At 44.6% G+C, this 14,888-nt stretch overlaps 1 long non-coding RNA gene across 1 annotated transcript in view; it reads left to right on the top strand.

The window, feature by feature from the left end:
• LOC148777863 (uncharacterized) overlaps positions 1 to 14,610 on the top strand; it is a 44,892-nt gene extending 30,282 nt beyond the window's left edge. The window contains exons 2-3 of the long non-coding RNA XR_016037453.1: positions 6,081 to 6,145; positions 14,415 to 14,610. This is a non-coding gene — a long non-coding RNA (uncharacterized LOC148777863). The remainder of the gene's footprint in view (positions 1 to 6,080; positions 6,146 to 14,414) is intronic.
• The last annotated feature ends 278 nt before the right edge of the window (positions 14,611 to 14,888 follow it).

Here is a 14,888-nt window from a genome sequence, read left to right on the forward strand (position 1 = left end):
CAGAGCCCCAAGAAGGAGAGGAAGAGAGGCCCCTCCTCCTACCCCCGCCCCAGCTCTGAGCTCCATCTATTTAAGACACTTGACTTCCGTGAATGATTTGAGTTGGGAACAGAGAGGAAGAAGAAAGGAGGACAGAGCTAACAAAAATATGATGTTTGAAGACAAAACAAAACAGAGAGATTTGCATGTTTCACATAGTGGAGGAAAAAGGGTTGAAAATAATTCAGGCTAAAATTGTGGATCAGCAGAAGGGAGAGGAGAGTTTTGATCAGAAGCTACAGACCTTCTTCCTCCTGTCTTCTCCTCTCCACCCCAGAGGCATCTGTGGACTCCTGGGCTGGCCGTGTTTCCAGTTCTCAGCTCCTCCCCCTGCCTCAGCCCTGTGTGAGGAGGGAGTCCAACTAGATCTCTTCAAAGCCCTTTCTATTTTAATCTTCTGTCTTCCAAGGAGACAGAGTCAGGCGCGGGTAGCTGAAGAGGAGGGACCCCCAGCAGCTAGAGTAGGAGGATGGCTCCCCCACTTAGGGCTGAGAGGAGACTCAATACCCAGGCACAGCTTTACCACTTGTTATAACATTGAAACCCGCCATTCCCTTATCATTGGTAAGTATCCACTCCCTGGTTCCCCCCTCAATAACCTGGGAACCCCTAACCTCATAGGATCCAGCAATGAGAGGGTAACACCTGACACTCTGTGTGTGTGTGTGTGTGTGTGTGTAGGGGGACCACCCACTCAGGACTGGGCTCCAGCAACAACACTTCCACCACGTATTTAGTCAATCATTGTTTAGTCTGCTGTCATCCAGGGAGACATCTTGAAAGAGAAAGCCTGGGGGCTGAGGGTGCGGGGAGAAAAGAGGGAAAGGACTGTAGATCATCCCTGAAAAAAATATGCTGTGGTCTGATTTTGTAAACTAATTCAGCTCAATCCTGCTCTGTGCATTTCAGCAAAAGCCTGACTCCTCCGTGGCCTTCTCTGAGGTTTCTGTAATGAGGCCCTGGCAGTGCAGTGGGCAGTGATTTGAGGTCTCCTGTAAGTGTCTCATGATGTGGGGAATTGCATAAGTGCTGGTGGTGTTCTTGTGTCTGGCTTTCACCTCTCTGCAATGGGAGATCCCAGACTCATCATCCCAGTGGTTCTGAGGAGCCTGCGACTGGGTGTCCTGAGTTGATCTCCCAAATCTGACAGCCCTGATTTTGTTCTCTGACTCAAAGGGAAATGAACTCTGCATTTTGCATGGTGTCCCAACTGTTCCAAGGTCAGAACTCAGGCTGAGGATGATTCAGGGTTCAGGGGGAAGGCTCTAGAGACCTGGTTCAACCTTTGGGCAAACAATCTTCCTGCCTTTCTCGGCATTGTCCTGGTTTTAGCTCTCAAAGTCCCTTGTCCCAGAAAACCCTCTAGTCCTGTGCAGTCTGGTATGGTCACTTGACCCTAGTTCTTTCACTTCATCAAAAGTGTCAAAATGTTAGTCTGCTCAGTTGTGTCTGACTCTTTGAGACCCCATGGACTCTAGCCCGCCAGGCTCCTCTGTCCACAGGAGCCAAGAATACTGGAGTGGGTTGCCATTCCCTTCTTCAGGAGATCTTCCTGACCCAGGGATCAAACCTGGGTCTGCCCCATTGCATGCTGATTCTTTACCGCCTGAGCCACCAGGGAAGCTGGTAATTTAACCTCTTTGAACATTTGTTTCTCCATATGTGAAATGAGGATAATGATAACAACCTTATGTGGTGTTTGAGGACTGGGGTTGATATCCACCCAAAGATTGTTCAGGAAGGAAAGAGGATTGGGTAAGAAAAATTATATCTTTCTTCCTCTAGTCCCAGAAGGAGTGGATGTCTTGTCTCCCCAGGTGTTTTTCCGTTTCCAGGTGTAGGTGTGAGGACAGCACTTGAAGATTCTGGAACAGTCTGCAGAAAGTCTTGCAGGCCCTGGCTAATGTGAAAGGGCAGATTAAGGGCTCTCCCAGCTCTATGATTATCTGATTAAGTGTAAATGGCAGAAGCAGATGCCTGTTTGCAGAAGTCACTTTTAGCAGCTACCACTTGGGAGGCACAAATAAGGGATTATGAAGCCTTTTCAATTTCTTTGCTGCCCCTTAGCTATTGTCTGCAGAGTGTCTTACCTAATAGCTATGTTCCGAATATCTCCTGGTAGCTATGTTTCAGGGCTGAAAAAGGAAAAAAAGTCAGTGTTTTCGCAAGACTCCTTTGCAAGGCATTTGCAGCACAAGGGTGGATTTCATGGGCATCTTAATCCCTGGCAGTGATGGCTGAGGGCTGTCTTGGAGACCAGAAGCATCGAGCAAGAACTTCGATGACAAAAGAGAGGTTGGGGGGTGGGGGTGGGGGGTGGGGATTGTGTATTCAAATGCCCTGATAGAAGAAGGCCTTAACCAAAGACGCTATTATAGAAAACAAACCACAGGCTGATAGGGAGTATTTGGAACATGAAGGTGTCAAAGGGATCCAGGCTTTCTCTGAAAGGAAGGAAATGACTAGAGAAAATGGTCCTTCATTAATGGAGAAGAGTTCTGTCAGTGCTAAGCACAGGAGGAGGCCCTTTTTAGGAAGATCCCAAGGCCGGGGGATTATTTAAAGTTTGTCATCACCACCCCAGTCCTCTCACCCTCACTGCAAATGAAATAAGAATTATTACAATTAGTGCCAGGGTCTAACTGAAAATAGAAGTCTTCAAAAGTTGGAAAATTCAGCATGCAACACTCTGACACAATGATAACTAACTAGCTTGTGTCCAAGGCAAGTGTCAGTCACGCAGTCGTGTCTGACTCTGTGACCCTATGGATAGTAGCCCGCCAGGCTCCTCTGTCCATGGGATTCTCCAGGCAGGAATACTGGAGTGGGTATTCCTTTCTCCAGGGTATCTTCCCAACCTGAGGATCAAACCCGGGTCTCCTGCACTGCAGGTAGGTTCTTTACCATCTGAGCCACGAGGGAAGTTCAAGGCAACTGATGAAATAATTTTGCATAGTTAGGACACCTTTGGGAGTAGAAAGAAAAAAGAACTCTGCAATGAGGAATTTACTGATTTACACAAACAAGAGTATAACCAGAGGTGTCAAAACCAGGCTACAATACCTCCTTCACATTTTCGTTCTCAACCTCCTTCACATTTCGTTTTCTAACAAAGGGGTAGAATGTCAAGGAGAGCAACAGAACTGGCTTTAGCGGGTGTATAAAACTGCCCCCCAGATTCTGGGGAAATCTGAGAAGTAGATGTTTCTAGGTTACCAGATCATCTTTTCTCCTATGCGCCCTACTCTTTTCTAAAGACAATTAAAATCTAGAATAATTAGTTTAAAAGTTAAGAAATTTGATTATCAGAGTAGCCTGTTAAGCCATACCCATTAGGAGCATGGTGCTCAAAGGACAAAGAATCTGCCTACAATGCAGGAGACCCAGGGTTGATTCCTGGGTCAGGAAGATCCGCTGGAGAAGGAAATGGCAACCCACTCCAGTATTCTTGCATCTCCTAAAAACCTTCTTTAAATTTTAAGGAAAGGTTTTCATTAAGGCTGTTAATGCCACTGGAATATTTGAGGATTAAAGGTCCTTTTTGTTAAAATGTAATGATCAAATGTTATCTATGGGATTTCATTCCCACCTAAATTTTCTATCATCCTAATGCCCCTAGTGTTCATTGGAAGGACTGATGCTGAGGCTGAAACTCCAACACTTTGGCCACTTCATGCGAAAAGTTGACTCATTGGAAAAGACCCTGATGCTGGGAGGGATTGGGGGCAGGAGGAGAAGGGGACGACAGAGGATGAGATGGCTGGATGGCATCACCGACTTGATGCACATGAGTTTGGGTGAACTCCAGAAGCTGGTGATGGACAGGGAGGCCTGGCGTGCTGTGATTCATTGGGTTGCAAAGAGTCGGACACAACTGAGCGACTGAACTGAACTGAACTGAATGCCCCTAGTTATGTAACTTCACATGGCATAGAATTTTTCACGACTTTATCCTCCTTGTAACCTGGGTTTCACATATGCAGCAACCTAATTCACTTAAGGAGGCTTAAACAATTGGATGGCATCACCAACTCGATGGACGTGAGTTTGAACAAGCACCAGGAATAATCTGTTGACTTTGGGGATTTGACATTGGTTTCTCTCAGTATTATACACACATTTTAAATTTTATTTTCTTTGTATGTCTAAAGCAAAAAGCAAAAAAAAAAAAAAAGAGTCTCATCCCACTATCTTATTAGGGAAGCCACAAGTCTTTGGCTTTCCTGACCTAGCACTTACCTTGCACTTGCTGTTTTCCAAAAATACCATCCAATCATTAAATAGTTCCCACTACATCTTTGTAAAATGTGAACATTCTTGCCATTTTTAGTAAAGGAAATTGAAGCCAAGGCACCAAGGTGACCTGTGCAAGATGATGTAACAAATCGGGAGTAGACACAGAGGTCTGCCATTCCATGAACTAAAGCTTTGTCCAGGGCAAGCCCAGGGACAGATTCTCATGGCCACATCATTATCTTCTCTTCCCAGAGGCCACATGCCCACTTTCCCCTTTGCTCTGCAGTCATTAGAGGGGCAGCAAGAAAGTCAGAGTTTAGCCCATGCCCAGCAAACAAGGAGGAATACTAGCAGATACCCACCCATCGCAGATAACCCTAACCCTAATTTTTATAGGGTTAGGTTGTTATATTAAGCTTGTTATTAGTGTTTGTAAAACTTCCCCTGTAAGTCCCAGAAATCTTAAGGAAAGACTTTGGAATGTGAGTCAGCAGGTGGGCATCCCAGTGAAATTTCTTTGGTACTTAATGAGTAGAGAGATCTGGGAACTTCAGGCCATATAATACTACTGCTAAAGATACGGAATGAGTTCTTTCTAGTCCTATAACACTGTCATCTTCTTCATCACGGACTCTATTAGAAACAAGCCCCGCCCCCAGTACTTTGGTCTTGTGTTATGCCAAAAACAATAATAGCAACCTTTATTCTTAATTCAAGGAAGTTTCTGCAGGAAAGAGTTCCAGACATCTTATGTGGTAGCCTTTCCCTGAAGGCTGGTAGGCACCATAATGCCCTGTAGTATTTGCAAAGTTTTCAGCTATTTCTCTGGTGAGGAAAGATTGCATGTAATTGGCTGGTCTTATACTTGAGTGAAGGGAAACCAATGGCATGCACATTATCTTGTTTAAGATAATTCAAGATGCCACTCAGACCAGCATGTTCCTCTTAGGCAGACCACTGAAGCAAAATTACATTTACCAAATTGCATTCTCCTCTCCTGAGGTATCAAACATACCTTTTCCTTGCTTTTTCCTTTAGTCATTTACTTTAAAACTGTGACTGCCTTTTTACTAGGCAGAAGTATATTTAGTAAGGTATGTTTCACTTTGATTATATGATACTAAGGTGGAATAGCACATGATGTGGAATTTTTTATGAGTAAGAATATAAACTGAGGCATCTCATATCAAGGTACCATCTTTATGTCTTGCACACAAATCCTAAGCATGTGGATATAATCATTTAGACCTATTTTCATAATCAATACAATGAAATTCATCCTATTTCTCATTTCACATTGGCTGCTGAGAAACTCAGAGTCCAGTTTAGTGCTCAGTTTCATTATATAGTCTTAGTCTTAGTTTAGGTTTTCAGTTATAAAATCTTCACAATGTTTTGCGTGCATGCCAAGTCACTACAGTCGTGTTCAACTCTTTGCAACCCTATGGACTGTAGCCCACCAAGCTCCTCTGTCCATGGAATTCTCCAGACAAGAACACTGGAGTGGGTTGCCATTTCCTACTCCAGAGGATCTTCCTGACCCAAGGATTGAAACTGCCAACATTGGCAGGCAGATTCTTTACCACTGCACCAATTGGGTTGCTTTGTGTTACTGAAACCCCCTGAAACGCTATCAAGTATGTGTTATCATCCTTAACATAAAAAAACTGAATCTCAGAGAAATGAAGAAATGTGTCCAGGGTGACAGAAAAGTGCCATAAGAAATGTGTCCATGCTGGTAACAATCAGGGAAGATTTAAATTCCCATCTTTGACCTTAAATCCATGCTTTCCCTTGTACCCTAGATTCTTCTCTGGAGGAAGTGGGACTTTGCAGCAAAGAAGAAAGAGAAGACAACTGGCTGGTCCAGGTACCTTCATAGAGACCTCTCAGAGGATGGATGGCACACAGGGTTCCCCTCTGACTACGAGAGTCAGAGCTTCTGTTTCTGACAGTATTCTCCCATCACTCGCCCTTAAAAACTGGCAGTCGTTCCCAACCCCTCCTGTTCCCTCGCTCCCAGCTCTAGTCACCAGTCACCTCATTTCTGCTCTAGCGATGCCTCTCATGTCCTTTCCATTCCATCCATACCTTATGCTAACACTTCAAGTTCACATTACCTCATGTCCAGACCATTTCGAGGGCCTCTTAGCCGGTCTCCCAAGCTCCATGTCACCCCTCCCACCACCACATTATTCCTCAAGAAACTGCTTCCATCATGTGATTTCACTGTTCAAAACCCTCTAATTACTACCCAGTGTCTACTGAATACAGCTCAGCTTTCTAGAACAACATTCTAATTCCAATCTTCATTTCCAAATGCCTTCCTCAGGACTCCTCTGTAAGAATCCTATGATTTAGCCAGGACTGTTTCCTTGTTATTCCTGAAACATGCTATTTCCTTCCTCCAAGCCTTTAGTGGTACATTCTCTGTGGTGTCCAACTCTTTGTGACCCCACAGACTGTAACCCACCAGACTCCTCTGTCCGTGGAATTTTCCAAGCAAGAATACTGGAGTGGGTTGTCATTTCTTTCTCCAGGGGATCTTCCTGACCCAGGGATTAAAACTGCATCTCTTGAACCTCCTGCATTGCAGAAGGGTTTTTTTTTTTTTTTTTTTTAACCACTGAACCATCTGAGAATCCAAGCCTTTACCCACTCCATTCCCCACACCTGGCTCACCCTCCTCCAGCTGTCACAGCCCAATGGAGCCTCTCCCTGTTCGAATCATACCACACGTTTAGCGCTCAGCTCCTGCTGCCTCATATTACCAATTAGTTCTTAGCATATGCTTTACTTTCCCTGTTGTGACTGTCTTACAGCCAGAGGACTGAGGAAGAGGGGTGGTGGGAGGTCTGTGACGTGGGGTACAGTGGTGCAGATGGGTGGTCATGCTCTTGGGCTCGGAAATCACACAAGCTGGGCTGGCCTCTCAGCTCTGCACTAACTAAAGACACAATCTTATTAAGACACCTAATCTTGGCCTCCAAAATCACTGCAGACAGTTACTGTAGCCATGAAGTTAAAAGACATTTGCTCCTTGGAAGAAAAGCTATGACAAACTCAATGGACATGAGTTTGAGCAAACTCCAGGAGACAGTGAAGGACAGGGGAGACTGGCATGCTGCAGTCCGTGTGGTCGCAGAGTCAGACACGACTCAGCTGCTGGACAACACATCTCTCAGTGTCCTCATCTGTAAGATGAGGATAATACAATCCTTTCTTCATAGTGGTGTTGTGAGGATTAACTGAGTGTATATGTAAAGAGCTCTTACCCAGGATTGACACATATTAATAGATAAAGCTCAGTTAATATTAGTTACCTTCATTTTCATTATCAAACAAAAGAAGGTTTATGATGTATCGATACTAGACACTGTATAAATGACCTTATTTAATCTGTGCGTCTACCCTATGAAGTAAGAGGATCATGCCCTAGCTAGCCCCGCTGTGGAACCCTCTGACTAGCCCTGAAATGCTAAATCAGGACTTTTACATGAGACAAAAATACACACCAGTCATATTTAAGCCATGTTTAACATCCCTGTTGCAGTGAACTTAATTCTAACAGTCACAATTCCTGTCACTCTGGTGCTGCAAGCAGCTAACGTCTCTCTGGTGGCCATGAGAAACTTCGAGGATTTCACAAAAATTCTATTAAGGGGAAATGATCCAATTTAGAGCTGAACATCAATGATCCAATGTTCAGCTCTCTCTTTCGAATGACCAGGAAGATATTTGATTGAGGAATAAAAGAGAAGCATAGATTCTTTCTAAATGGGTGGGGAAAAGTAGGACTAAAATTAGGGACTCTAGGCTGCCACCACCAATGACACCATGGGAACAGTGGGTCTCACTGTTGGCACAGTCTCTTCAGGGAACCAATAGCAGCATCAGAAGTGGATGTTTTGAGCTGTGTAAATCTAAACCCAGCCTCAGATCAGGAACATGACTGGAGTTGGCTTTGGGTCATGGTTTAGCAATTTGTGTTGTCATGACCTTGATTTGTTCTTTGTGCATCCACACCTTTGAGATAAAGACAAGTAAAATATAAAAACAATAAGTAGGTGGTCGAATTAGAGGCACTATGCCCCTTACCCCACATCATTCTGACTTAGAGGTGCTTGTCCTTCAGTAGAGCTGTGAATTGTAGCTATTCACATCCTCAGATTCTCCTGCAGCATAAGGCACAGACATGGGATCCAACTTAGTACAACTGACCTGTGACATCTGCTGAGAGCCTTATGAGAACCTCCTTCTTTGCTGGATACATTCTTGTTGACATGTGGTGCCTGGAACTGCTGCAGTCATCTTGTTAGTAGAAGGGAGACATGGTTGAGATACCCAGGAAGGCAGAGCCAAGAGATGTAAAATATCTAGATCCATGAAGATATCATTGATCCAATCCTTTAAAGTTGGACTGAATCTAGGTTTATTGCTATGTGAAAGAATAAATGTCCTTATGTTTAATTAATTTTGGTTAGATATTCTGTATCTGACTCTTCAACCCCATGGGCTGTAGCCCACCCAGCTCCTCTGTCCGTGGTGCTCTCCAGGCAAGAATACAGAAGTAATTTGCCATGCCCTACTCCAGGGGATCTCCCGTCCCAGGGATCAAACCCGAATCTCTTTAAGTTTCCTGCAGGGGCAGGCGGGTTCTTTGCCACTAGCGCCACCTGGGAAGCCCCATAGATATTCTGTTATTTGTAGCGTAACTTACTGATACAGTGGCCAAAACCATTTTACCTCCTAAGCTGTGATGCTACATCTTTAGTACATCTTTAGCTACATCTTTATAGTCCATCCTGTGTCTTACCCTTTCTGGCATGTTGTTTCCTCATTTTCTGATGACAAGCTAGGGAAATATGTTATATCCACTTAATGGAAGATTATGCAGGTAGGTGATCTGTGTTCAAAGCCTGACACTACCCTGGTGACTTTGGGAGAATTACTTTTTTGTGGCTTGGCTTCCTCACCCATTAAATGGCGACAAGAATTATCTTGCCTCGTAGGACTGTACTGAGGATCAAGTGAGCTAATACATAAACAATACTTAGAAGAATGCCTGGACCATAGCGAGTCATCAATCAATTTACGTTAGCTTTGTCTTCATCCTCCCCAGCAGTGGCCCCTTCTGCATGCTTCTGAGGCATTTTGCTGTCACACTTTCCATCCTTGTTTTCCGTTGCCAAGCACTGCTGGAAAGAGCTGGAGAGATGTGGGACAGACGTGGCCAGCTCAGTCCTTGTGCTCGCTAACATTGCCAGGATCATCAGAAAAGCAGCTTCACGAACAGAAAGGAAGAAATATTTTGTCTGAAAACACCATATAGAAGCCGAAATTCCCTACGCTCCCCAGATCCCACGCTCTGGATGTCCTTCACCCCTTGCACCGTGACAGAGATGACAGGGGCTCCCAGGGCTGGTTTCCCCCAGGCCCCTGGGCTGTGCCCTTGGCACCGAGTGTGTCCTTTATACATATAAAGCCCTAAAGACTAGAAACGGGAAAACCCCACAGATCCTCTTACATTACTTGCAGTCCCCTCTCCTCAGCTTTTTGCTGGGTCGAGAATTCTTCTAGTCTTCTTTTGGGAGATTCCGTTCCCCATCCTTGTCTGGCTAACACCCCTGCCCTCTGCCCCTCCAGAGACCGCAGAGGCCATTTCAGTTTCTTGTGTCTGCATTAGGCTTGTCAATTTAAGTCGGTTTTCAGCCAAGACTTCTGTACATCTCATCTGTAGAGCCCTTGGCAGCTTCTAAGTTGTCAAGCCCTTGGCACAAGTTGTCTAATCTTCATGAAAATCTTGTATGGTGCATGTTTTTACCCCAAACCAGACTCCCTGGGGCTTTCCCCCTTTCCTGTAGCCACCAAGGGCAGAGGGAGGTAGGACAAAAATACTTCACTTTCTTTGGAGCACAGACCTGAGCGATTAGGATCTCATCCAATTTTCCCTCAGCAACGAGACTTTCAGATGGAGAGGAAGCAGTGACCCTGCAGAAAGCAAAGTTCACCTGAAACCTGAGTACTTGGCTTTTAAAAAAATATTTATTTATTTGGCTGCATCGGGTCTCAGTTGCAGCACACAGGATCTTCTGTTGATGGCCTGGACTCTCTAGTTGCGATATGGGCTCAGTTGCTCCAAGACATGTAGGATCTTAGTTCCCCGACCAGGGGTCAAACCTGCATCCCTTGCATTGGAAGGCAGATTCTTAACCATTAGACCATCAGAGAAGTCCCAGATTTGGCTTTATAGGAAAAACAAACACCTGTTACCTTTCTGGGTCAAAGGATCTGCTCCTGATTTCTCACTGGAGGTCCAGTGCAGATGGATAGAGAGAGAGGAAGAAGGTTCTGGAAACTAGCTGGTTTAACAAAGTGCTTCCTGGCATGAAATCATTGGCTGTTTATCTGAAACTGAAGAAGCACAGTATCTGGACCCTTCAGATGAAAGATGCTCTATTGATTTATTTACCAGTGTGTGTGTGTGTGTGTGTGTGTGTGTGTGTACTCAGTCACTCAATGTGTCTGACTCTTTGTGACCCCCATGGACTATAGCCCTCCAGGCTCCTCTGTCCCTGGAATTCTCCAGGCAAGAATACTGGAGTGGGTTGTCATTTTCCTCTCCAGAGGATCTTCCCGACCCAGGGATTGAACCTGCGTCTTCCAAGTCTCTTGCATTGACAGGCAGGTTCTTCACTACTGTGCCACATGGGAAGTCCATTGATTTATTTACTGGAGAACCCCTTAAACGTTTATATTGGCAACGACTGGGCTAGAAACTGAGGAATCCACCACAGACCCGCAGGGGTGGAGGTTTCCATTCTCTGTAAACAGCTGATGTGCCGGTGAGGCTTGGTGAAACAGGACTGCCAGTTTGCTGGTTGCATTCTGGAAGGTAGAAGAAATGGAGGTCTTGGTGTGTGGGCTGGTACCTAACAGCTCTGCCGCCTCAGTGTCTCTCTGAGCAGCCAGACTTACGGAAATGCCCCTTTCATATCTTCAGTTTCGTTCAGTGCCAGGTTGGGATCAGAGGCCCCACCGCTGTGTTCACCAGAGCAGAACGAGTGACAAACAAATGCTGTGCTTTCCTTTTTTCCTTTTTCCTTTCTGCCTTCCAGGAAGATTTTTTTAAAAACAAAATAAAAAAGCCAGGTCACTTTCTGCTTTCAAGCACACCCTGTTCCTTCACAGGAAAAAGAAGCCCAAAGAGCAGCATGTGCTCATAAAGTCTCTATTCAGCCCTCCCGGCTTGTTTTTGGCTCAGGGTTTAGCTAACTGGTTCCCACACAGTGCACACCAGCGGGGGAGGTAGGGTTCACAGCAGGGGACAGTGGAAAGATCCGCTCCTCCAGAATCAGGGTAAAACCACACTATCTGTGGATGAGTGGCAGGAAACACAGGGGGACTATAATCCCTATTTTCCCCCTTGGATTGAAGCCTGCCCACTTCAAGGCTGGCCAGACTCTCCTGCCCATTCCTGCCTGTGATGCCCTCCCTCGAAAAAGGCTTCCTTGGGAAGAAATGGGGCATCTTCTTTCATGTCATTTGAATGGGCTCCTTTGGATGATTTTCATAGTTGATTGATTCCTACCTTAGAAAGAGACTAGTGAGCCACTTTCTGGCTGCTCAGTGTGAAAAATTTGGAATCATCCTTGACTCCATTCTCCCTCACATCCCACTTCCAGTCCACCAGCATGTCCTGTCAGCTCCACGTTAGAAATTTGTTTCATATTTAAAACAACGTAAATCACAAAATGTATTCAATATCTGTACCTATATATATGGTTCAACAAGAGAAGCAGAACCAGTAGGAGATGTATTAGGAACTGGCTTAAATGATTGTAGGGCTGGTTAGATGAGTCTGAAATCTGTGGTGTGGGCTATGAGGAAGGGCAGGAGAAGATGCTCAGGCATGAGCCAAAGGTGCTATCCACAGGTAGAACTTCTTCATCAAGGAAACCTTAGTTTGACTCACAAGGCTTTCCAGCTGGTTGAATCAGGCCCACCCTGAATCTAGGATGATTTCCCCAATTTAAAGTCAACTAAAAGCTTTCTCCTTGGAAGAAAAGCTATGACTAACCTAGACAGTGTATTGAAAAGCAGAGACATCATTTTTCCAACAAAGGTCCAGATAGTCAAAGCTATGGTTTTTCCAATAGTCATATATGGATGTGAGAGTTGGACCATAAAGAAGGCTGAGTGTCAAAGAATTGATGCTTTTGAACTGTGGCATTAGAGAAGACTCTTGAGAGTCCCTTGGACTACAAGGAGATCAAACCAGTCAGTCCTGAAGGAAATCAACTCTGAATAGTCATTGCAAAGACTGATGCTGAAGCTGAAGCTCCAATACTTTGGCCACCTGATTCGAAGAACTGACTCATTGGAAAACACCTGATGCTTGGAAAGATAGAAGGCAGGAAGAGAAGGGAATGACAGAGGATGAGATGATTGGATGGCATCACCTACTCGATGGACATGAGTTTGAGCAAACTCTGGCAGATGATGAAGGACAGGGAAGCCGGGTACAGTCCATGAGGTCACAAAGAGTCAGACATGGCTTAGCAACAAAACAATAATTAGAAACTTAATCACATCAACACAGCTATACCCAAATCAGTGTTTTTCTTTAAATAATTTTTAAAAATTAAATTTATTTATTTCGGCTGTGCTGGTCTTTGTTTACTGCTCTCAGGCTTCCTCTAGTTGCGGGAGTGGGAGCTACTCTCTAGTTGCAGTGCACGGGCTTCTCGTTGTGGCGCACTGGCTCTAGACTGCGTGGGCTTCAGTAGTTGTGGCACATAGGCTTAGTTGTCCCATGGCACATGGGATCTTCCTGGACTGGGGATTGAACCCGTGTCCCCTGCACTGGCAGGCAGATTATTAACCCCTGGACCATGAGGGAAGTTCCCCAGATCAATGTTTGATTGAATAACTGGGGAATGTAGCCTAGTCAAGTTGATACATAAAATCTACCATCACTTATCCAACCTCAACTTCCTCCTCCACAACCCCTCCCCTGATCCTGGCCACCAGCATTTCTCTGCTGAATTATTGCTTTAGCCTCTTTACCAGTTTCCCTGTTTTCTTTCTTAGCCTCCCTACCCCTTCCCACAACTGGTTTCAACAGAGCAGCTAGAGTGATCATTACTCCATTGCTCACAGCCTTCATGATGATCAGAATCATGATTCCGCAAAGATGCTCAAAAAACTAAAAGCTGTTTGAGCAGACTTGGAAAACCACAGCCAGAATTGTACAGTGCTTTCCACTGGAATTAAAGAGTGGGTTTTGATGCTTTTAATGTACGAAAGAAAAATGGGTTTCAACTAAATACAGTATCTTAGATTGGTTCCTGGCTTCCCAGGTGGCTCTAGCAGTAAAGAACCCACCTGCCAACACAGGAGACATAAGACATGCAGTCTAGATATGTCGGTTGGGAAGATCCCCTGGAGGAGGGCACAGCAACCCACTACAGTATTCTTGCCTGAAGATTCCCCATGGACAGAGGAGCGTGGCAGGCTACAGCCTGTAAGGTCGCAAAGTCAGACATGACTGGCATGACTTAGCATGCACACATGCAGATTGGTTCCTAGAACAGAAAAAGATTATTGATGAGAAAAGTGGTGAAATCGGAATAAAGTCTGGAGTTTGGTTAATAATAATAATAATAATTCCTTAATTTTGACAAAGTTAAGTTTGAAAGATGTTAACATTTAGGGTAAACTGGAGAAGACCATACACAATTCTCTATACTATCTTTGAAACTCTTCTATAGGTCTAAAATTATTCCAAAATAAAAAGTGTATTTAAAAAACAGGCTTCAATTCCTATATAGATAAGGAAGTAGAATAATGAAATGGAAATAGAAACCTTAATAGAAGCCAGAAAAACTAGGGTCAAATCTAGAGGACCCTGGATTTAAGTCCACGCATGGCTTCTTCCCAGCCATGCTGCCTTGGCCGAAACACTTTAGCTCTCTGATCCCTAGTTCCCTTTTGGACTAACGGTGCTGTCTGGGGAGACAAACAATGACACCAACAATGATAGCCCGGCATGATACGGCAGGGTGTTAGAGTAGGAAAGAGAGGGAGCTGGTCCAGTGTGGACACCTGACCTGTGTACAAATGACTTCATTCCTCAGCTCACGATTGATATTTACTTTTTTGGACTTCTCCAAATAAGAGGAAAGATCACCATCATGAGTATCATGATTACAGCCTCTTCAGAGATGCATGAACACGGAAAATCACAAATCACTGTGCATACGCATTCACCTTTCAGGTAACATTATCTCACTGGCATTTTTAATGTTTGTAATTATCTTCATAAATATTTTAACTGAAAATATGTCTGTATGTATATACACATATTTGCATACACCACATACTCGTCAAGACCGTGTCTACAGAGTCAGTCTTCTGGTCTGAATCCTAATTGCACCACTGGGTGATGGTCATCCGCTCCTGTCCGTCACATTCCTCAGGCAGAGAAAACGTAGCACCTGCTTAAAAGACAGCTGAAGTAACAGCCGAATGAGGTAATGTATGCAAACTCGTCAAGGCTATGGTTTTTCCCGTGGTCACGTATGGATGTGAGAGTTGGACTGTGAAGAAAG

This window comes from Moschus berezovskii, chromosome 5 (assembly GCF_049115385.1).
Source record: "Moschus berezovskii isolate FMDL1 chromosome 5, NW_MosBer_1.0, whole genome shotgun sequence".
Lineage (NCBI taxonomy): Eukaryota > Metazoa > Chordata > Mammalia > Artiodactyla > Moschidae > Moschus > Moschus berezovskii.